Source organism: Lacerta agilis, chromosome 8, assembly GCF_009819535.1.
Source record: "Lacerta agilis isolate rLacAgi1 chromosome 8, rLacAgi1.pri, whole genome shotgun sequence".
Classification (NCBI taxonomy): Eukaryota; Metazoa; Chordata; class Lepidosauria; order Squamata; family Lacertidae; genus Lacerta; species Lacerta agilis.
The window spans coordinates 44,532,971-44,552,608 of record NC_046319.1 but is presented as its reverse complement, the minus strand read 5'-3'; positions in this window follow the sequence as shown (position 1 = coordinate 44,552,608).

The following is a 19,638-nucleotide window of genomic DNA, read 5'->3' as shown; positions in this document are numbered from 1 at the left end:
TTGGAATTTTGAGAGAGAAAAATAGGTAAAGTCTCATGTGAGTTTAAGGAAAGTAAATTAAGGGCTAAATGGAATGGAACAGACTTACCAAAGAATACATGCAAAAATTGACCAGAGATGTAAATGTCATGTACAAAATGATACGCAGATAAGAGAATGTACAGCACTCATTTTTATTAAAGATTGTTCACTATTCAAATCGCAATGTTGCTGCAATATCATCCTCCAAATTCTAAAAAAAAAATGCTCAGTGCACTTTAAAAATAAAATAAAAAATATTTATTAATTTTAGAATATTTTTATCCTACTTTTCTATTATTATTATTTTGTGTGTAGCACCAATTGTGCAAGTAATAAATTAAAAGCACACACACAAAACATTTTTTTTTAAAAAGAAAGCATAAACAAAAGAAAAGGATACATTGCAGTAGATAGTAAGCAGCAAAAATGCAATATTTGCACATGACGTCCAATCACAGGGATGGTTCAATGAGTGTGTGGGGGGGGGGAATAGACACTACAGTGTAGGTTAATTTCAAGAAATAATATCAAAGCAACTAATAAAACAGCTATATTCTGACCTGTATTAAAGAATGTCATGCATTAATAAATTATAGTGTAAGTGCTCTCTACCTGCCCTGTCATGTGCCATATGTGGGTTAGTATCATCAGATGATTGATGAGGAATTTTGAAATGTGGTTTGCTCACTCTAGCACAATGAAGGAAGGGAAAGTGGAGGAAAATATTCCAGCTAGGGTTAGGCTGAAGCTAATCAGGTTTTGGAAACACTTTCAGTTGTGTAATGAGAGAGAGAGAGAGAGAGAGAGAGAGAGAGAGAGAGAGAGAGAGAGAGAGAGAATTAAAGATTTCTCACTCTGCAAAAATGTGCAGCAATCCATAGATATTTCTGTCATTCTCCCTCAGTATTAGTGACTTAGTATTCTCTCTCTCTCTCTCTCTCTCTCTCTCTCTCTGTGTGTGTGTGTGTGTGTACAAACCAACCACATATTCAAAGGTAAAATTCACATTCATTTCTGCAGCCAATTTTGCCTCTGGCCCCACCCATCACTGGTATGTGGCCCCTTGAAGGTTGTCCCAATGGGAATGTGGCACTCAGTCTGAAAAAGGTTTCCTCACCTTTGCTAGAAAGGTTATATCAGGTAAGAAGAGAGGACAATTGGACAGACCAAAGGCAGAATGCCACTATAATGAGAACAGTAATGTAACCTGGCATCTGAAACATTCCAGAGGCTGAAATAAGCAACGGTACTCTTTCTGATCAAAGCAGGGGAGGGAACAAGTTAGTGCTCCCTTCATAACTTCTTCTGTATCTCTGACAGAAGGAAAACTACTTGCTGTATCACCCCAGGACAATCACATTAAAGACAGCCATTACCGAGAATACACAGAATTGTTTAGACTTGGCACAGTGGACCACTCAAATCTACAGTGCACAAAGTGGAGATGCCCCCCCCCTTAAAAGCCTAACATGACAGACACAGGCCATGCCGAAAGCATTCCATTTGGGCAATGAAATTGTGTTTGACAATCTCCTAATGAAAGGCTGGAGACTGCCTTTGGGCATATAGCCCTGAGCATCAGGAAAGGGAAAGAGGAGAGATGGAACAAGGTCATGGCACTGGGGGGGGGGGGAATAAAAGCTTCACATTAAACAGCTCCCACCAGGAATATTTTGCTGAGTTGTTGCTGAGTTGTGAATTCATAATTTCTTCCTCTTCGCTTCTGGTGAATGACCATTAATTGTTGTGCATTTCTTTCCATCTGCTACGTGAGAACCACATCTTTCTCTTCAGGCCTCATCTCCTGCATTAAGTCTCTGGTTTAACCTCCTAGTCTGTCCCAACTCAACCGAAACGAATGCTCAAGGACACTATCTTCAAAAACAGATGCACAGTGGTACCTCGGGTTACAAACACCTTGGGTTACAAACACTTTGGGTTAAAGACTCTGTTAACCTGGAAGTAGTACCTCGGCTTAAGAACTTTACCTCAGGATGAGAACAGAAATCACTTGGCGACAGCACGACAGCAGCGGGAGGCCCCACTAGCTAAAGTGGTACCACAGGTTAAGAACGGTTTCAGGTTAAGAACGGATCTCCAGAATGAATTAAGTTAGTAACCAGAGGTACTACTGTAATAAAGTTTCATGCTACACAGCATGTATTGAATGGATAGAATTTGCTGTCACAATATGTGGCCACTAGCTTAGATGCTATTCAAAATACACAATTCAGGGAAAAGAATAGGTCAGTTTATTAGAGCTGTGCACAGTGCTGTCTGAGCCACTCCCTGGCCCTGTTGGCGTGTGTGTGTGTGTGTATGTGTGTGTGCACAAATCAACATGCCCTGGGCCATCATGGGGACTACTGGGCCCAGATCTGGTCCTGAATTAGTTTGAGGTGGGGTGGCACAACTGTTGAACTAGGTTTTTTTAAAAATAAATGGCACCCGATTGGGGTACTCCTTCAAAAGTGGCTTATCTGCACCCTGTGAATGAGTGCCCTCCACCCCACAGGACTGATGCCTCATAGAATTGTAGAATTAGAAGGAACCCTGAGGGTCATCTAGTCCAATACATTGGAATGCAGGAATCTCAACTGAAGCATCCATGACAGGTGGCCATCCAACCTCTGCTTAAAAACCTCCAACCAGTGGGATTCCATGATCTCCCGAGGGAGTCCGTTCTACTGTCAAACAGTTCTTACTGTCAGAAAGCTCTTCCTATTGCTTAATCAAAATCTAATTTCTTGCAACAGTTATTGCACAGAGGCATCTACCCTGCAGGGATGGGACATAAGGCAGGAATGAGAGTCAGGCAGCATCAGGCTCCTACATTTGCCCGGGAAGACAATGACAGTAGGTCCTAGTCTTTTTCTGGGGTTTTTCCACCCACTGCCTACCACTCCTTCCTGCCTTATGCCCCTGACAGCCCTGGGGGAAGTCCTAGAAAACAGGGTGCTGGACTGTATAGGCTATTGGTGAGATCCAGAATAGAACTGTTTTGTCCCCCCCCCCTTTTTTTAGTTGCACTTGTTCATAATCAATCTTTGTTATACTGCCCCATGAGTGGGAAACCTAGGCTTTCTGGATATTGTGGGAGTCCAACTCCATCAACCAGCACAGCCAGTGGGGAAGCATTATGCAAGTTGAAATCCAGCAACATCTGGAGGGGTTCCTCACCCCTCTTTCAGCCTCTCCCTTCTCCTTAATTTAGTCTTCTCTTATCAAAACTCAACATCAATGCTTCTGAATAACAGTTGCTGGAAACTTCAGGAGGGGAAAGTACTCTTGTGCTCAAATCCTGCTGTTAGGGTTTTCCCCGGATGTCTGGTTGGTTACTGTGAGAACTGGATGCTGGACTAGATGGACCATTGGCCTTATCCAGCAGGCTTCTCTTAGGTTCACTGCAACTGCTCGTATCTGATTTCAAGCTCATTGGCAGTTCTATTTGATCTATTTCGGCAGTAGATCATCCTGCCAAATTGGGTACACACTTACAGAAATTTTGAATTCACCTTTCATAGCTTTAGGAATGCTGCCCTTAGTTTTGTAGGGGGAAGACAAGACAAAGATGTAATCAATAAGCAACCCATTACATTTTGCTAGCCCTATTCAATGTGATGCTTTTACAAAATGCTGCTGTTAACAACCACTGGTTTTTGTAAAGAATGGCTGTGTCTTTCACACATATAAAAAGGGATAGAATTGTTAGGGGCACCACAAAATCCCAACATGAGTACCAAACTTGAAACACAGTACAATAAAAGTCAATAATAATAATGTTGTTTAAAATGTTCACATACATTATTTCAGCAATGCAATCGATCTAAGCAACAAACATGGAAAAAGTAGATTTTACACATTTCATGGTGCCAGGATTGCTCATCTGACAGTACCCAAGAATCAATTAGATTAAAAAAAACACTCTCAGAGTAGAGAGATCTGATGAAAATAGGGCAATTCTATTAGCAAACAGTTCCATCATTTGAGCCATTACCATCAGTACAGCCACTGAGTTTTGCTGGTCTGTTTAGTATGGGGCTGTAATCTGGTTCTATGAACTGGGTTGCTTCATTGAATCAAGTGGCAAATCTGACTGCTTGAAAGAGATGGGGTCTGTAAAAATCATTGAATTGATTTTTATACATCTTTCTGCACCTTTTTAATGTAACATGCTAAGTGGTGGTTTCTTTCATCTTTCTTTTCTTTCTGCATGATCTGTCAGATGGGGGAGGTGATATAATACTTATTCAGCCAACTGGTTGGCAGTCATTTCTTTGCCCCAAAGATGTTCTCTGCCAGGGTTGGAGGAACCTTTTCTGGACAACAGGCCTTATCTCAGGCCAAATTGACAGGTAAGTGGAGCTGCTCATTTGTCATTCACCTGCCATCACTATGATGTCAAGTGACATTGCACTTTGAAGTTCTGATTTGTCAGTACTCAGCCTAAAGTTCCTAAACCAGCCCATAACTTACATAACATCTGGATAGAAACACTTTCTTCCCTCCACCCCACAATCAAGTCAATGTTTTTATTCCCCACCACTGCAAACTGGCAAGATGCCCTCCTCCCCAAATTCACCCCCAGCAAATAGAGCAGTGAATTGAGGGAAGGCTTTTTGCATCTTAGACATACTTTGGTGTAATGTGAATCACACATGGTTGTGAATTTTCCACCTTTCTCAGTAAGGCTTCTCTCTGACTCTCTCTGTTGAGTGGCAATTTTCATGAAAACAACCTGCAGCAGAGTGAAAAGTTATTCAGAGGTAATGAGAGAGGGCTAAGGGCAAATGAGGCAATATATAGCTAACAATTCTATGCCTCAGATTAGAAGCTTAATGGAGCAAAGGAACCAACACATGATTTACTTCATTCAAATATATCCAAACTGAATGATCTGGTGTGGAAAGGCATTGAACCAAAAGGATCAATGGCATGCTGTTCTTTATACTGAATATATCTCTTGAATATCCCAATAGTGGCCTCTCTCTCTGTCGCGGGCCCTTCGCCCTGTACAGCCCACCCCCGGACGTTTTACGGTCTATGAGTGCTGCACCAACGACAAACAGTTCCCAGCAGCAGCCCTTCAGACTACTAGCTGGATCCTGCTTACTTCATTCACCACAGACGAGGATATTGTGAACTAAAAAGATGTTTATTGCGTACAAAGCTTGTGGTTGCTGATAAATAAAAGGTTGTTCAATAAGCTTAAAACAGTTGTCCTATACCGGCCTAATACCTCTAGATGTTACCGGCCTAATACCTCTAATAGTAAACTAAATATCAATAACAACGCGTTTCACAATCTCTTTATCCTCTCTGCTAACATCCACCTAAGACTCTAAACTCCCAGCTCTATCTCTTGACTCACACTTCAACTCCCCGCACTTAACTTCAACTCTAACTCTCCTCCTGCCCACACTTCAACTGACTTACTGCCCACTGGGAGGGGTGTTTTATACTCAGGCTAAGCCCGCCCCTGAGGGTTCTAACTGTCAGAAAAAAATTAACCCTTACCTGGCATGAGGCTAGTTCTCCACATACCTCCCTCCTTTTTAGGTTTGTATCAGAGGAGTTACTAGCCAAAGTATCCCTCTGATACAAACAACATTTTTAAACATTAACATAAACAATACATTTTATAACTCTTACCTATATTACCTAACTATAGCATAATATTACATCTTCAGTAAAAGTACATATAGTTGTGAACATTATATACAATAGTTCATGCAGCATTAGGTCTTTATTGCAAGAAAAACCGTAACTGTCCATTTTAACCTTTGCCTTTGGGTCTTCATTATAAGGTGTCTGCGATGATGTTTAGGATCCTTTCACGCTCCTTATCGTCCTTAACCGTCGCAAGAAGTATCTTTCTCGGGGCACCAGTCTTTTCTCTGCCAAACGTGATGGGATGTAAGCTGTCTTCCCTGGCCAGATGACACAGTCCCATTCCAATCTCTGCACTCGAGGCGTCTGTAACGATTGTGGATCCCAAGCTGGGTAGAGTCCTTGTTTCTCAGGGTCAAAAGCTCTCTTAGTTCAACCTCTCCCTCCTTCAGGAACTCTGTTAAATGTTTAAGCTCGCAGACTTGTACACACATCTCCAGGTCATCATAAGCTGCATATAAACTGGTTGTCTGGCTTTTAAATGCACTGGGAACTATTTGCAGAAGTTTGTGGATATCTTCTGTTTTAGTCAGCTTGCTGAAGCTTTCTAGGCAAGCGTGATCTCTTAATGAAAGTAGGCTAACAAGCTCTGATTGCTTATTGCTCATAGCAATCTCCCTTGTTGTCAGTTCATCTTTGGTCTGTAGTGATTTATTAGTTCCCACTTCGAGCAATTTTAAGATTACTTTTGTATGCCTTTGACGTGGTAGCCCTGTTAATGCTGTGTAACTACATTCATTTTGGACATTTATTTGTGTTGCATGAGCAGCAGGGTACCCATCTTCCCACCACACAATCTCTAGTGTAGGAAACACTTTCACTTTCATAGAAAGTCGATAGGCCCCCATGCCAGCTATAACTTCCAGTACGACTTTCTTTCTATCTTTCCAACTGATGAATGGTTTATCGTAACTATGACTAGTTGTTTTAACTGATCTCACAGATAGGTCACGGGTCATATTGCAGGTAGACACTCCTTTACCAATATCACAGGCTTTTTCAACAACGTGACTACTGTAGTCTAGATTGGGTTCATGGTTTAGTGACTGGGTTGGGTTTATCATATTCACCTGCATGACCCGCCTCCCTTCACCATGCTGAATTATATTGTTTATATCATTCATTTTTGAAATGCTCTTACAAGGACCTTCCCATGTCAGTTGTAACTTGTCACTGTTTACTGGTCTGATTAATAAAATATCTTGTCCTTGTAATTGGCAAGTATGGCACGTTCGACAAAATAACTTTATTTGCTTGCCCATCCCAGGCCAAAAGAAATTTTGGGACACCCTTTGTTTGGTTCTGGTGATTCCCAAGTGACCTCCAAAGATACTGCCATGTGCATGTTGTATTATCTTGGTTCTAAATTCAGTAGGTACTATCAGTTGCCTGTGGATCTCATTACCCCCTCTATTAGGCTTTAAAAGAATCTCTCTGTATAGCAACCCATTGTTGACTATAAACCGCTCCGGGCTTTCAGGGGTTAATACTGTATTCACGGCTGTGGCTTGAAAATATTTCTGTAAATCTGTATCTAGTTTCTGCTTGGCTGCAAAACTAGCTGCTTGACTATTTGTAACTGGCATTATACTTGTATCTTGTGTCAGTTCAGCAATTGTATCAGGCCTTTCCTCCTGAGGTAACTGTCGCAGTTTTTGTGCCCTAGTTATTACAAATGCACTCTGTACATGGTCAAGGAGATCCCACCTGATTAACATTGGAGCTGGGATTTCTGGTGAAACTGCTACTTGCCATTTTCCAGACCATTGTTTATATGTCAGATTAACTAATGCGACTGGCAAGATTTCTGGCTGTTTTGATATTCCTTTTAAACTGATTGTTTTGCCTTTAATAAAGTCTTCTGGCTTTAACAAATCAGGATGTACAATACTAATCTGAGACCCTGTGTCTTTTAAGCCTTTATATTGTTTACCATTCACCCAAATTTCTTCTCCTGTTTTGTGTAATAGCATGTCATCTTGTTGAATTATATAGCACCTCACAACTTGGGCCTCTGGTAACTCATCAGCCTCTGACTGGGCCTCGGTTGCCGTGGCAACCATGTTGGCAGTTGGCTCTGTCTCCACAGTTTGGACACAATATGTCTGCTTCTGAGGGATAGTATTTGCACTCCTAGTTCTGAGTTCAGTTCTACAGTCCAGTTGTCTATGGCCTTTTTTCCCACATTGCCAACAGATTAATTCAGGCCTTTTACCCTCACTATATTTATTTACTTTTCCCTCAGTCCCCCCCGTTGTCATAGGCGTGTTATGGGGAACATTTGCATTGGCGGGAAAAATTTTCTTGGCAGTTTCTGTGGTAAACTTTGTGGGCTGTTGCGTTCTCTTAAACTTATTTGTTTCCCACTGTTTGTCCTTATATTTTGGGGCATCATAAGCGTGTTCTCGGATTTCATTTATTTCATCTGCCAGATTAGCAGCTTCCAGGATGGTTTTAGGGCGTCTTTCTTTAATTAAATACTTCAGATGACTATTAATCGTGTCATAAAATTGTTCCAATGCGATCACCTCTTTTATTTTTGCCACAGAATCGGCACCCTCCTGTTCTAGCCACTTGTTTAAATAATTTGTAGTTTTAGCTCCTAGTTGAGCAAATGTTTCCTCACGCACTTTTTTTATTGTTCTAAACTTTTGTCTCAGTTGTTCTGCAGTAATTCCGAATCTAACATAAACCAACTGTTTAAATGCTTCAAAATCTTTAGATTGATCAGATGGCATTTGAGAATAAATCTCTGTTAATGTTCCACTAATACGCGCTCTCAGTATTTGCATTTTCTCCTCATCTTTTACTTCAAAATCTTCGCAAGCCCTCTCAAAAGAAATGATAAACGCTTCAGGATCATCTTTATCTTTGAAGTCAGGGAATCTTTTTAAATCCACCCTGCTAGGATTTTGTGTGGAACTATTGTTGTTGTTTCTATTATCTACAGCTGATAATTCAAGTCTTTTCATTTCTAGTAAATATTCTCTTTTTTCCCGTTCTCTTTCTCTCTCAATAGCTAAGGTCATTTCTTTCTCTTTCAGTTCTCTCTCTTTTGCCTCAGCTTGGAACTTTAATTCTCTCTCTTTCAGTGCCATTGCCTCTCTTTCTCTCTCTCTCTCAATATTTAATTCTCTCTCTTTTGCCTCAGCTTGTAATTTTTTCTCTCTTTCCTCAGCTTGCAATCTCATTTCTAATTCCTTCAGTTTATATTCTTGTTCTAGTTTCCATTTCTCAAACTCCTCTGAGGCTTTAAAACTAGTCCCCTCAGCAGGATTTTTGTTAACTGTTTCAGTACTGGTTTCCTCAATCTGGGAAACCCCATTTTCTTCTTCAGAGCTTTCTACTTGTGAGTCCCTAAGAGCTGTTTTAGTCTTTCTAGGTGGCATTTTCTATTTATTTGGTGGTATTATTTCTGTACTTAAATCAAGGAGGTTTCAGTTAAACTATTTCTCCAGGCTTAGTTTCCACAGTTTAGGTCCAAAGTCACGCCTAAAGTTACCTCAGTGCACTTTGTCCAGCGTACTTTTCCGACCTCTCACTATAAACCTTTCTGCCTGAAATAGTTTCAAACGCAATGTATCTTTGTAACTCTCTCACAATCTCACAGTCTCAGGCGCTATCACACTACACCCTAGGGCCAGGTAATTCCTCTCTGAATTCCCCTTCTCCCTTTCCAGGTGTATGCGATCCCCTTCCTGACTAGATTGTAGAGTCTCACAGAAGTTTGCTTAAATCCTCTTTAAGCCTCACACTTCTCACAATGCGTCACCCTTAAATCCTTCTTGTACCTTGGCACTTCTTGCCAACACTTTAGATCTTTGATCTCAACGTGACCACCACTTTATGACAATCTTTCGTATCCCACCGCTGCCACCACTTTAATGTCGCGGGCCCTTCGCCCTGTACAGCCCACCCCCGGACGTTTTACGGTCTATGAGTGCTGCACCAACGACAAACAGTTCCCAGCAGCAGCCCTTCAGACTACTAGCTGGATCCTGCTTACTTCATTCACCACAGACGAGGATATTGTGAACTAAAAAGATGTTTATTGCGTACAAAGCTTGTGGTTGCTGATAAATAAAAGGTTGTTCAATAAGCTTAAAACAGTTGTCCTATACCGGCCTAATACCTCTAGATGTTACCGGCCTAATACCTCTAATAGTAAACTAAATATCAATAACAACGCGTTTCACAATCTCTTTATCCTCTCTGCTAACATCCACCTAAGACTCTAAACTCCCAGCTCTATCTCTTGACTCACACTTCAACTCCCCGCACTTAACTTCAACTCTAACTCTCCTCCTGCCCACACTTCAACTGACTTACTGCCCACTGGGAGGGGTGTTTTATACTCAGGCTAAGCCCGCCCCTGAGGGTTCTAACTGTCAGAAAAAAATTAACCCTTACCTGGCATGAGGCTAGTTCTCCACACTCTCCTCCATCTGTCCTCACAGGGGCTTTTGCATAGCCATCATATCTTGAGGAAAGCAAAGAAGACAAATTCCCCCCTTTTTTGGTTACTTTCAAAAATCAATTCTTATTGCTGCAATTATCTTATGTAAACCACTTTGTGAGATCCACCCTGAAAGCAGTATATCAATACATATTCATTCTAGGTCTCTGAAAACAATTCTGCCTTTGCATGAATTTTGGTAGCTTTATAACCAGAAGTGGTTCAGTGGGTGAGGTGAAGCTACAATGCTAACTGTCTAGCTGCAGGTGGGTCACTGCTGCTTACTAGGAGGGAGAGAGGCAAGGCAGTGGGGAGGTTGCAGAACCTGTACTGATATGCTCTCAGTGTTGTTAGGAGTCCTTTCCAGCCCAGGCTAGAGATGCTGGAAATGGTTTTGTGTCACTGTAATATTCTGTTTATTTACAAAAGTTCATGTTGAATAGGGGCATAGAAGCAAACACATAGGCATCTGCACCTCAGGAGCTCATAAAGTCACAAATCCTCATTATTCTAGTACCCTGAAATTGTAAGCCACCTATACCAACAAATTAAAATAAAATGTATTGATTTATAGCTCCAGATCCATGATTTTAAGACACAAATGGAAGGAAACATTACCTCTCTTTTAAATCAGAACCAGTGAAGGTGGTGAATGTCCTGTGTGAGTGCCTGGAGGCAGTTGGAGGATGGATGGCAGCTAACAGATTGAGGTTGAATCCTGACAAGACAGAAGTACTGTTTTGGGGGGACAGGGGGCGGGCGGGTGTGGGGGACTCCCTGGTCCTGAATGGGGTAACTGTGCCCCTGAAGGACCAGGTGAGCAGCCTGGGAGTCATTTTGGACTCACAGCTGTCCATGGAGGCGCGGGTTAATTCTGTGTCCAGGGCAGCTGTCTACCAGCTTCATCTGGTATGCAGGCTGAGACCCTACCTGCCCGCAGACTGTCTTGCAGGGTGGTGCATGCTCTAGTTATCTCCCACTTGGACTACTGCAATGCGCTCTACATGGGGCTACCTTTGAAGGTGACCCGGAAACTGCAATTAATCCAGAAAGCGGCAGCTAGACTGGTGACTGGGACTGGCCGCTGGGACCACATAACACCGGTCCTGAGAGATCTACATTGGCTCCCAGTATGTTTCTGAGCACAATTCAAAGTGTTGGTACTGACCTTTAAAGGCCCAAATTGCCTTGGTCCTGTATACCTGAAGGAGCGTCTCCACCCCCTTTGTTCTGCCTGGAAACTCAGGTCCAGTGCCGAGGGCCTTCTGGCAGTTCCCTCACTGCGAGAAGCTAAGTTACAGGGAACCAGGCAGAGGGCCTTCTTGGTAGTGGCACCCACCCTGTGGAACACCCTCCCACCAGATGTCAAAGAGGAAAACAACTACCAGACTTTTAGAAGACATCTGAAGGCAGCCCTGTTTAGGAAAGCTTTTAATGTTTAATAGATTATTGTATTTTAACATTCTGTTGGGAGTCTCCCAGAGTGGCTGGGGAAACTAAGCCAGATGGGTGGTGCACAAATAATAAATTGTTGTTGTTGTTTATATATGTTACACATATATTCCTATGTCACTGATGACTGATTGTCTGATGAAAACATTGCTTTAGAATATGTTTTTGCAGTAAAGAAGCAGTGGGTAGAAGGGACATTTAATCCTTCCCTCACCTGCTACCTCTCAGCTCCCACTCCCACAGTTCCAAACATGCTTGTCTTTGTAGTTAGGACATTAGAGTCTGACCAGTGAAAGCTTCTGTGTGGTGGCATGTAAATATATGCAGACTTCATGATTACCTTCCTCCTGCAGGCATTAATGAAAGCATCACCTACCTGAGTTCCCAGAAGGTACATTAAGAAAAGTTGTTTTTACTTTGTGTTGCCCTTTGTGAATTAGGAACTGGTAAGCCTAGCTTTCAAACACAGCTTTTCTGATCTACACTCAGCTCACAAGAAACTGCTGCTCATTTATGAAAATACATCTCAAAAATGGCAAGGGAAAAGTCTTATCAAAGCAGAGACATCAAGTTGTCAGTCACTCTTCTGATGCACACCTGTATTGAGGAAAAATGCTTCCTTTAATATAGCTTGATATTTGATAAAAATGTGACAAAACCAACTTGCTTTTCCCCTTCATCATCATTACGCCTTAGGGGGTTACAAAGTTGATCTAAGATTCAAGGCCATTAGTGAACATATATGCACAGGATCAGAAGTTTCATTTTGATTCCTGAAAGAAACTCATCCAAGCCCTCATATATACAGGGGGCAGAATTTCTTTTTAAAAATCATCAAAATGTAGTTATAAAGCTTCCATCTCCAAAAAGGTTTGTGATAAATAACTTGATATACAATTCCCTGCCCTTTAAGCAATGAAGCTTAAAGTATTGCCATCAATCTTGATTGCTTGAAGAATGGTAAATACATCTGTAGGGTGGGGAAGAGAAACTGGGGGTTGCTTTGATGTTTGAAGACCTCTTGATGATGCAGTTCCATATTCCATCATAAAAATATAACTGTATGAAGATATCCTTTGTCTCTATATCAATTGCATGTATCTTTTGTGGATCAAAACATAAGAGAGATCGGCTGGAAGGGAGAAATGACTATATAGTGAAAATGGAACCTCAAAGCCCTATTGGAGAAGGACTAATGCACTTTCGTGTGCAGCATAAAGGCTAGGGCAATCTTTGCATAAGATGATAATAACCAGGTATTTGGTAAGCAACTAGGTTGAACACAAACAAACATTCGTCATGGTGATAGAGTACTGGAAGGAGATACAAACTAAAGCTATTGTTATTTTTGTTTCTCAAGTCCACAAGGTCTAATAGTCAAATGCAAGAGAGTAAAACAGAGCACATAGGATTATATTCAGTGTTAGTTATATGCAGAATAAATCCATTTATAAAAATGGACATTATGATTTTTTATTAATTTTAATGGGTCTATTCTGAGAATAATTTAGTTGGTTACTGTTGGAGTTTGGTTAATATATCATAGTGGTGTGCAGAAAGAAAAAGTATGGTGAGGCTGCTGGTTGAAAGGATAAATAAAACTTAAGGTTTATTACTTGTGCCAAACAAAGCCATTCTAAGTATAGGTTTTTACATGTGGCCAAGCTGGAGCCACAGAATTGTTGGAGAGAGAGGTTTAGTACAGATATTCTTACTCTCTCATAGCAGAGTTAGCACTTTGGTGATTGCTCCAAGCACATTAAAACTTGGTAAGATTTGCATCTGCCCTCATCTACCTTTAGATGGCTACTTAGGCTAGAACAAATCTCAGACACTTTGTTTTGCAAATTAGTGAATATTTCACTCACAGAGTTTCCAGGAGTTAGCAAACAGGTCCCCATCAGTTGGCAGTAAAACAAAGAAGAAAAAGACTTTAAAAGAAAAGGGTTTGGTTTCGTTACAAAAATGTTTGTGCAATATTTGGCTTAACAAAGATACAGTCTGCACAATCTCCCTTTTGGAGTGATTCAGTCCATTTGCAGTATTTGCTGAGTTGGGAGCTAGTGGGGGCTCCTTCTTTGCTTGTTCCAGGAAGGCAAAAAAAGGAAAAATAATAATGGGAGGAATGAAACAAAAGGCTGCAGGGAGCCTACTAAGCTCCACCCAAGTGGCAACCTGAGCTCAAGTTAACTCGTTCATGCACACAACTGTGAGTCAGTAACTATATATTGCAGCATAAGTTAACACTAGCACATGCTATCTCTTTCTGAAACTGACTAAACTTAGAGAAGCAGCAGGAAAAAAGTAAAGTCTGAAAGCAAGTGATCTCCATTACTAAGAAAGAGTTATGAAAAGAGAAGAAATCAGTCAGGAGGAAGAACAGGTTTCCTTTCTGCCTGTCACTCCCCCACTGGTTCAGGTTGTTTGCTGCAAGCAGTGTTGCTTTACTCCCAACAGATATAAGCCATATTTTCTGGGAGGGAAATGCTTTCAGGGCACTTGGAGCACATGCATTTGAGCATGGTTGAACAAGCAATGCATCCTTTGGGGGGTGTTACAAAGAAGCCAGTGAAAGAAATAGGAAGCAAGTCACTTCCATCTTCATTTCTGAGTATGTTACATCATCACTTCTCAATATTTCTGTTTGCTTGCTGGCACCTCCCTCCCCACTGCAGCTATTGCCAACTCATTATACTTGGGAAGAATGATTTCATTGTGAGGGGATAAAATGGTTCAGATAGATTTTGCAGTGTGCAAGCGCTTACTATGGCAACCCTTAGAGTGGAATTTGGGATGGGGGAGGAAATTTATTTTGTTTGCATTTTAATGAGAAACTACCTAATTTGCAGTTCTGAAACCAATATGTGAACTGAAACATAATTAATTATCCTTCAATATCTGACCTCTTCTGAGTCATACCTCAGTGAAAATAACATGCTAAAATGATTACATGAAAATGCTGCAGAAGCATGAAGAGTTGATTTTAACATGGTTAAAATTAGGAAATCAAAACTGTCAGATTTGTCCATTCCTACATGCCATGGAATGGAATGAAGTCCTGGAAAAGGCCATGGCTAGTTGGAATCCTGAACTGTAGCCTACCATGCTGCAACATTTTGTTGCAGTCTTGTTGAGGTACTGCAGCATTCATCGCAGGAGAATGATAGCCAACAAGGCTCTGTCTAGTTCTATAAACCTGATGAATGTGAACTAGATCCCAGTCTGTTTTTTTTAAAAAAACAGACCCCCCCCAAAAAAACTAAGGCCAGTATATCTGTGCTCTCTGAATTCTTTCACTTCTTTTTCCTGCATTTGCTTTTGCATCCCAGCATCTCACTAGGTAACAAACTGCATGAGACAGAGCTTCCTCAGGGAATGGCAAGGGATTTGAAATTCACATCACTTACCCTGTAAGGCTGTCAGATGATCAGATAGCTGAGAAACTGGTAATAGCTTAGGCTCTGGTGAAATATGTTTTCCAGTACATAATTACCTTTGTATTTTGTTCCCCTTATCCCTGATTGTCAGCATTTTAATTAAAAGTAGAGGAGGGAGAACCTGGGAAATGTGACTGTTTGATGCAGGGTGGGGGGGACGGTGGTGGTGATTGCAGTATGGGTGAGACGTTAGACTTGTAGTTGAAGCCAGCGTGGCTGCATTTGAAAAAAGTTATCACCTGAATCGACTGCCTTTGTTTCACTATTCAGCCTTTCTGTGCTTTCTCTTCCACTGCTGTCAATGTGATATTAATTCAAGGCATAAAGAAATACAAATTATTAGATAATACCTAAGTAAGACATATGAGGGAGCTGGTATGCTCTATTTCCAGCTGCTAGACAAATGGGTTTCATTTGTAGGATGGGCTCCTCTGTTTTATGTGTATGTTTTCCTGGCAAAGGCACTGTGCTTTTAAACATCTACAAGTTAGGATGCAATTCAACAGGCACTCGAGGAACTGTCAGTTGCCAAAGCTATTTATATTACCGGTATGTTACCTCTTCCCTTTCCTTCCCTGCCTGTGTGAGGCAGAGATGGGGAGTCTCAGGCCCAGGGTTTAAATACCTCCCCCCAGGTGTTTTGGACTGTCCCCAGGCCACCCTCCCACCCCAGTCCTGATTCACATCCTCCTTGAGTGTTTTGGCCTGGATGGAATGTGTCTTTAAATGCTTCTTGCTTGCCTGGTTGGAATCTGTCCATTCCTGGTTGGATAGAGAGGGATGCATGAGTGTGAAGAAGCTAGCCCATGATACAAAGGCAAAATTCACATTTGTTGTTTCATGGATGGTTACAAGAAGAGCTAGTTTCCTCCCTCCCTCCTAACCACCTCACTGTTTTTCTCTTCCATTCACAAGGATCCCCAATTAAGGGGATTTTATCCAGCAAGTCTTGGAAAAGTCATTCTCTCAAATCTTGGAGAGTGCATTTTATTTTATTTTTTATTTTATTTTATTTTGCTTAAAAAAGTGAGGTGCTATGGGTACAAAATGGCTGCCATGGGCAGCAAAAAGAGAGATGGCAGCAGCAGCACAAACAAATGCACTGATTATAGCCCTAGCAAATTGTCAGGAGTGAGCCAGCAGTAAATCACACGGCATAGGTGAATACCTCTTTATTAGAAAAAACAGGATCTGCACAGGAGTGCCAGGCCTAATGAGCACAGCAACTCTTCTTTGGTAGGTCTTGTCCCAATGAGTTGTGGCAGTTGTGGAGATGGAAGGTTCCTGCCTTCCCACAGCTATCTACATTCCCTCCTCTTCCAGCATTCCCCCAAGCAATCTGAGACTGCACCTGTGCTCCTCCAGCTTCATGCTCTTCTGGTCCTGGGAGATCAGGGTCAGGGAGGAGGGGAGCTATTCACGTAAAGAGGGGAAGACACTAGTGCTTCCTCACCAGCCTGTCTCACCTCTGCTTCTTGGCCTCCCTCACCCCACTCTCCTGCTTCTGCTTCTGGACTTCTGTTTGCCACAGACTCTAACATCTCACTAAGCCCAGTTCACTAAGCTTCAGCTTCTGACACCTCATCCTCCCCCTCTTTGCCCTCTGACCACTCGTTATCATCCCAACACCAATCCCCGGGCTCTGAGCCTTCTTCCCTTGGGGGGTGCCCCAGGTTATTCAACCCACCATTCCTCTGCCTCCAACCAGTCTCTGACACAAATATTCTGTGAATGTATCTATCTGGGTGGGTTAATAGGACTCATATCTGCTGTCCCCACTACTGTCCTCCATGCATTCATCTGAAGGTTGGGATAGAGCTTCCATGTGTTATCAGCTGCAAAAAAACAACATATTATTTCCATGATCTAGGAATGAGGAAGAAATACAGTTCAACACAAAGGTGAACTGAAATGCAGCTCTCTTTCAGAATTTGCATTTCTCCAAATCTTATGATGCTATTCTCCAGCCAAAGAAAGGTGTACACAAAGGTGCATATTAAGGGAAAGTGCACATGGAAATGGATATACTAGTGAAAATACCTAGCACCATCATAGAATAGTCTTTGAATTTTGCTCTTACTGATTTTAACTTTAGAGGGACATATTCACCCTACTCCATGAAAAACAAAAGCAGCTTAGCTAGAAGTCAGACAAAATATCTGAAGACAAAGGATGCCTTCTTAATAGTAGACCTCTAGTGAGGCTAAGCAGCAAACCACATCCTGGCCTACAATGTACTCTGCTGCTCTATTTTCGTTCTGATATTTTATTTTATTTCTATTTTCTCAGCTAACAAAGATTTTATGAGAACAGAAACTGTATTTTCATGACGAAGACCAAGACAATATTAACAATGTATCAAGAGAGGAAAAGATATATGATTATAAAGTGAAGGTTAGATTGGATTAGAGAGATGCTTCTTTCATTGGAGATGTGTTGCGAAGCAACCATGGCAGTCTAGAGTGTGAAAACCAAGGTGATAGAATGATTCAACAGGAAGAACGCCGCAATGAAAAGAAGTAAAACAATATGATAAAGATGGAAGATGATAAAGTCTAAAAGCAATGAGAGAAAAAGCCAGAGAAGTAATAATGGGAAACACAGTGGGGAGAAGAGATGGGTCAGCGAGGAATTAATGTAATATGGTTTATGATTATGCTTTATGGGAGAAAGCATTAGGATAATATGATGGAGAGCGAAGGGTAGTAAAAAAAATATTACCCCAGACCCTAAACTGGAGGATCATATATTATCTGGACAAAATACAAGACTGCATAAGATGACTAGATGAAAAATACATTTCAAGTTGAGGTGTTGGTTTGAAGATTGAGCTTGTATGAGGCTAGATAGATAATGGCATATATTCAAGTATTCCTCATTACAAGCTTTAATAAACTGTAGCTCAACAAAAGCACAATTAAAAAGATGGTTACTCATGGAAAAGTAGAATAATTTTCAATGCGGCTTGCTCACAGGTAACTGTGCACATATTTTAATCCAGAAGTAGGGAACACTTTTAGATTCCCACAGTCCGGCTTTGACAGATGGGTGGGACAACCCACTCGTCCATTGCATCAATAGGTGATCTGTTCCATTGTCCATAGGTGATATGCAGGGACATCGCAGGGGGGGCAGAGGGGGCGGGGGGGCGGGCAGCACCCCTGCTGGGGGTGACACATCGGGGCGGCCCCGCCCACTGGGCTTTTTAAATAACTTTTTTAAAAAATTCTTTTTAGGCTATTTTCGGCACTGCCGGGGTGGAGCCGCAGGGGCCGCCAGCGAGTCGGGGTGTCACCCCCCTCGCTGGCTGCCCCTGTGGCTCTGCCCCGGCAGCGCCGAAAATAGCCCCCGCCCTCCATGACGTCATGACGCACGCACGCACCATGATGCCCCCGCCCCCAGGGGTGCCTCTTGGCTTCCCGCCCCAGGCAGCCAAGGGGCTAGGAACGCCCCTGGTGATATGGTAAGTGATAGTTTTGGGGCACAGGAATGCCCAAAGGTCTGCAGTTGCAAAAGGACTAAAGAGCACATGTGGTTTGAAGAATGTACAAAATGCAGCAACCTTATTTAAAAAAGCTAAGCAGGTGTTGTTTTGATCTACTTTTGGAGGGGAGAATGCCTTGAAATCCTATGTATAGCCTTGAGAAAGGTGCAGTAGAAATGAAGTCAATGAACGAACACTTTCTTTGACAATATTTTCACTTGCTGCTGAGTTTTAGTTTATATTTCACTTCCCTTATTTATTTTTAGATTTTTTTTCATGTAAAGGCATGAAACAATAAAATGTAATTGACTTGGGATGGCAGAATCCTATGAAAGTTGAGGATCAGAGGCATTTTTGCTTTGTTTTCTTAAAAAAACAACAACATCTACTTTGGTGCTTCTCCCCTTTTTATGGATAGATATTTGAGGCTGGCCATGTTGCTCTATCTTTTGCTCGCTGAGGCAAAATTAGAAGCTTTGAGCTTCCTGCTGGTAGAAGCTGCTCTCCATTTCTCACTGTTCAAATTCAATCTGATTTCTATCTTTTTCACTAAAAAGCTGTCAACAGAAAATAAGCAATTCCCATCAAAGAGTTATATTAGTTTCTGAGGTATATAAATTCAGCTGCTGATGGGAAAAGAAATAATTTAAATGGTTTTCTGCTTTAATTTGTTTTCTAGGAAACGTGACAATGACAATACCCCCGCAATACACACACCCCTCCATTTTCTGTGCCCCAAACAATGACAACTCAATAAGTCTCAATTCACAGTAAGATTCCTTAAAGGGATAGAGGAAGGGATGCTGACAGGTGGTCCCATCTGACTCTGGGTGGGGTGGGATCAGGTGGTTATGCTTCTTTCATTCTACTTAGTGTGTGTGAGGGGTTATGTCAGCGTTACTTGTATGGGTTCTGTTGATGAATACCTAGTTTCATAATGCATGCATTGAAAGAAGGTATTGATGCAGCCACCTGGGTGCCCCCACAGCTCTGCATCTCCACTGTACTATCAAAATATCCAGTCTCTGTTATAAGGAGTCCTGTTTGTATTGTGCCTAATCATTAATCTTACAATGCCGATTTATGGGTTTCAGAGAAAAAACACAGAAGAGTTTGGT